The sequence below is a fragment of the Limulus polyphemus genome, unplaced genomic scaffold (assembly GCF_000517525.1).
Source record: "Limulus polyphemus unplaced genomic scaffold, Limulus_polyphemus-2.1.2 Scaffold1485, whole genome shotgun sequence".
NCBI classification, from domain to species: Eukaryota; Metazoa; Arthropoda; class Merostomata; order Xiphosura; family Limulidae; genus Limulus; species Limulus polyphemus.
This window is the reverse complement of record NW_013667095.1, coordinates 280,749-286,142: the sequence shown is the minus strand read 5'-3', so window position 1 is coordinate 286,142 and position 5,394 is coordinate 280,749. Positions and strand designations below refer to the sequence as shown.

At 30.0% G+C, this 5,394-nt stretch overlaps 1 long non-coding RNA gene across 1 annotated transcript in view; it reads right to left on the bottom strand.

The window, feature by feature from the left end:
- Positions 1-437: 437 nt before the first annotated feature.
- The window catches only part of LOC111086848, an 11,471-nt gene continuing 6,514 nt past the window's right edge, over positions 438-5,394 (bottom strand). Inside the window, exons 2-3 of the long non-coding RNA XR_002611570.1 lie at positions 1,945-2,010; positions 438-538 (exon numbers count right to left, since the gene is read on the bottom strand). This is a non-coding gene — a long non-coding RNA (uncharacterized LOC111086848). The remainder of the gene's footprint in view (positions 539-1,944; positions 2,011-5,394) is intronic.

The window sequence follows — 5,394 nt, the reverse complement described above, 5'->3', positions numbered from 1 at the left end:
ACCCTTTGTAGTGGTCTTGATGAATGTCGAAATACGTTTCTGTAGCGGTCCTGGTATATCTTTAAATTGCCTTTTAACAGTCATTTAAAATACTTTTAGTAATGGCCTTTATAACATTTTGTTTTTATAAATTCTATTAATTTTGTTCTGGTATTGATGCTGTGGCAAATATGTTTGTCTGTTATTTTGGATTTGTTGATGATAGTTTGGGTAAATGATTGTAAAGGCCCCGAAGATTTCACATTTTTGTTTTTACAAAGACGCCACCTTACTCTGATTTCCCACATTCATATTTCAATCGTATGACACAATATAGAAAATAAATACATATTTACAGTGGAACAATAATAATCATTCATAATACAGAATTGGATAGTTACTTTATCAACATGTAAATACTTATAATGTAGCCTAAAAACAAAGAAAAAAAAACCTACCTGTGGTACTGGGCTTGTAAAAAGTTGAATTCTTCTTTGATTCTGTCGCATGTGTCACTAACAGTGAATTTAAAAGGCTGACCAGGCTGTGGGGCAGAGCCCTGCAAAGAAATAACGATAACAGTGTGTTTCTCTTTCAAATTACTTTAGTATAGTGTCTATAAAATTAGCTTTCTTTCTTTCATTTTTTTTTACAGTATAAAACGTTGCTCTTTTTATCAATTCAAAACACTATCCAATAAAACACGTTTAAAAACTCCAAACAGACTCAGAAATGTTTGGAATTAGCAGTTATTCTTAATGTGGAAACTTCAAAAAACAATAATAAGTAACTATAGTACAACTTTTATGGTTTTAATCTGTTGCCAAATGTCTGGAATATTCTCTGAAATTATGTTAATTTTACCACCATAAAGTTTATATTACGTTGTTACTTTTGTTACATTCCAAATTGATTTATCAGTGTAGGACCGTATTCTATTTAAAAAACTATTAGAATCAATGACGTCAGCATATGTAATTTCTAAAACAAGTTTAATATGTTATCAGAAGTTAATATGTTAAACACATTCTAAACATAAAGTTAAATGAGTCTGTGTATCTTATATGATTAATCTCTAAGCTGATTTCAACATTTTCTGCGGATGGGCGCAGACTGATTAATTACAACGTAAGCATAAAAAAAAAAAAGATTTACTACAAAACGTTTTAATCAAGGATCGTACCAGTAGGTAATCGGAATAGTTTTTTTTTAAAGATATGTGACAAAATATTTCAATTTGAACAACAACAACAACAACAACAAAAAAAGGATTTAGAGTCCAAAATGTATAAGTAAAATATCTGAGCTATTTCCAGTACTCAATAAATTCCGACTGGATCGTCGTAAAATTAAATTACTTATTGTATGTTTTTTTTAATGGAAACGAAATAAAATATACGAGTAACGAACTATAACGGGAATGGTTACCTCAGTCTAGTTTGTTGAGAAAGAAAAAAAACGTGAACTCTAAACAGAAATCCATATTTTGTATCGTTCCCTTCATTTAGGCACAGTTTCGACCATTACGGTTAAGAATTCCAAGACAAAAACTAATCCATGTAAAAAGAAAATATCAATACTGGAAAATTTTGAAGTTTAACTAGACGAACGTTTTTTTTTTACCATGCTAAATCGTTCATCAGTTGTAAAGTTCGAATAAAATAGACATTTAAAGTTTGTTAGCTAAACATAAAGCTACACAATGGGCTATTCGTGTAGTCATTTAAAGGACACCTGAAAGAAAAAACAAACAAACACAACGCGTGTGACTTGAAACGCTTTTCTGAGTTCAAGTAAAATTTATTATGTTCTAATTTAATTTTCAGTTGACATACAAAGACTCGTTGATAACTTTCGACAGGTTAATTAATTTAGAATGTTTGAGACTAAGCAATTGTTTTCTAGTTCCCCATCGATTACCTACTGACAACGACCCAGAGAATTTGCTAAAGAATGACACAGTACCTCACTGCCTTCCAGGATTCCATAGACACTGTTCATTGCATTACAACGGAACATTTTTCCTTCTCCCTTAGAAACAAAGGAGAACGAAATGTGCATATCAAAAGCCTGAACTATAAAATACAAGGGGACTTCTAGACGTAAGGGGGAACACTAATCCACAAAATAGAAATATAAGCTATGTTTAAAGCAATATAAATAAGTCAGATTACTGTGACTTTCTTGGACAAAGTAAAAAATAACTAAATCTAAAAGTATCTTCAGACAAAGTACGTAAGTCTATGTGCATGTGTGTGTGTGTGTGCGCGCGCGCGTGCGTACTGCTGAATTACAAAGTTTTACACAGTGTAATATTATCGACGGATTGATTAGCTTATTATATATATTTCTTTTAGAGAGACGTCCTCTTAGGTTCTTGTAAAACAACACTAAACACGGTGTTGTGTTCATTTAAACTTCATTCTTGTTACCTTAACACACTATGAACTTAATCGTAGCATCCTAGAGGAACGGCTACTGATGAAATTCTCGTGACGTAGTATTTACTTTAGGAGATTAGAGCATAAATGTAAGTACCTTTATTTTGTGGTGTAGCGAGTGCTACGCCGTCATACTCTACTCTGGTATACCACTTACTCATCAAACTTGGTACTTATTACGGTGGGATTTCCTTGTGTAATTCTAAAGTACCTGCTTTTAAGCTATTAGAAAGACAAGTATATGCCATAAAGAAATGTTTCTTTCACCTTTATTTTTTAATTGACTAAAGATTGATTTATTTACTTACAAGTCATTTACTGAATTACCGTATTTAGGATTTATTTACCTACAACTCATTTACTGAATTACCGTATTTAGGATTTCTTTACTTACAAGTCATTTACTGAATTACCGTATTTAGGATTTCTTTACACACAAGTCATTTACTGAATTACCGTATTTAGGATTTCTTTACTTTCAAGTCATTTACTGAATTACCGTATTTAGGATTTCTTTACCTACAACTCATTTACTGAATTACTGTATTTTGGATTTATTTACTTACAAGTCATTTACTGAATTACTGTATTTAGGATTTTTTTACCTACAACTCATTTACTGAATTACCGTATTTTGGATTTATTTACTTACAAGTCATTTACTGAATTACCGTATTTAGGATTTTTTTTACCTACAACTCATTTCATTTACTGAATTACCGTATTTAGGATTTAGTTACTTACAAGTCATTTACTGAATTACCGAATTTAGGATTTATTTACTTACAAGTCATTTACTGAATTACCCTACTTAGGATTTATTTCTTTACAAGTCATTTACTGAATTATCGTACTTAGGATTTATTTCTTTACAAGTCATTTACTGAATTACCGTACTTAGGATTTATTTCTTTACAAGTCATTTACTGAATTATCGTACTTAGGATTTATTTCTTTACAACTCATTTACTGAATTACCGTATTTAGAATTTATTTCTTTACAACTCATTTACTGAATTATCGTACTTAGGATTTATTTCTTTACAACTCATTTACTGAATTACCGTATTTAGGATTTATTTCTTTACAAGTCATTTACTGAATTACCGTATTTAGGATTTACTTACTTACAAGTCATCTACTGAATTACCGTATTTAGGATTTACTTACCTTGTGGTAAGTAAACGAGCCTGATATATAAATACATAATTTACAATTCCTTAATTGATTAGAAATAGTCTTTAAAATGCTTATCTAACTTGCATATATATATATCTTTGTTTCTATGGTTTTACATTCGGTGATGTAGAAGTTCTTACCAGTCTAAGATATACGATATCATTCTTTGTTTCTATGGTTTTACATTCGGTGATGTAGAAGTTCTTACCAGTCTAAGATATACGATATCATTCTTTGTTTCTATGGTTTTACATTCGGTGATGTAGAAGTTCTTACCAGTCTAAGATATACGATATCATTTTTGTTTCTATGGTTTTACATTCGGTGATGTAGAAGTTCTTACCAGTCTAAGATATACGATATCATTCTTTGTTTCTATGGTTTTACATTCGGTGATGTAGAAGTTCTTACCAGTCTAAGATATACGATATCATTCTTTGTTTCTATGGTTTTACATTCGGTGATGTAGAAGTTCTTACCAGTCTAAGATATACGATATCATTTTTGTGAACTAGATATCTTTGAGAAATTCCATACAGGCTTGAAACCTCTTTAGAAAATTTCATAGAAATGTATAAATTTCATGTATATTATAACGATATTTGTTATACGACTAACATTTCGTGGTAATTTTAATTTTTTAGACTTCAGATCTGATGGAAAATTTTATTGGAGTATTTAATTTATAATATGCTTAACTGATTAAATATATATATTATGTCTACCATAACTAATTCAATAATAACATTTTGGTTTGCAACTCCGTTGTTTAAATATACTTTCTGTTAAATCAAATATCAATATTAAATTTTGGATATTTCAAAATTATGAAATGTTCCAATCGTTTTGTTGTTTGTTGGGGGTTTTTTTTTGTCCAGAATTGCCTAATCTAATTTTTTTTTTTCATTTGATTACATTTCAAAATTAAGCCTTAACTAATATTTAGGACTATACAATTGATTGGTTGGTTTCGTACATTTGATTCGAAAGGGTGCAACGTCGAGTACATAATTTTGTTGGCTCAATTTTAACCTTTTAGCTACTTTCAAGAAAAAAAAACAAATGTAAAATGTCACTGGACAAAAAAAAAGGCGTTGAGAGTCGATATAATGTAGTAAATGTTAAAAAATATAAATTATCATTTGTTCTTAATTTTTTGGGGGCTTAAGCCTAGTTTTTTTTTTTTAGTTTAGTGGAGTGTGCGTGTGTGTGTTTTGTTATAGCAAAGCCACATCGGGCTATCTGCTGTGTCCACCGAGAGGAATCGAACCCCTGATTTTATCGTTATAAATCCGACGACTTACCGCTGTTTAGTGGAAGCTCAAGAAAATGTTGTTGAAATTAATCATCACACTTGCTTACTGTTAACGTCTAGAAAATTTAAATGTTAAAACGCAGTTAAAAACTAAAGGCACATTAGTTTCCAAATCTAATACAATATAGTTTGTGTTTCTGAATTTAAAATTAAAAATTGTAAGCGATTTTTTTTTTCTAAATCAGGTAAGCTTGAAACTGTCAATTTCTTCTGGAACTAATGAAAAATAATAAAAACTGAGAACATATAAATGATAAGCTTGATTGAAATGCGAGTGAGAAGTAGTCTTGTAAGTACCATTTGTATACTAATTGCAACAGAGTGAGAAGTAGTTTTGTAAGTACCATTTGTATACTAATTGCAACAAAGTGAGTAGTCTTGTAAGTACCATTTGTTTACTAAATGCAACAAAGTGAGAAGTAGTTTTGTAAGTATCATTTGTTTACTAATTGCAACAGAGTGAGAAGTAGTTTTGTAAGT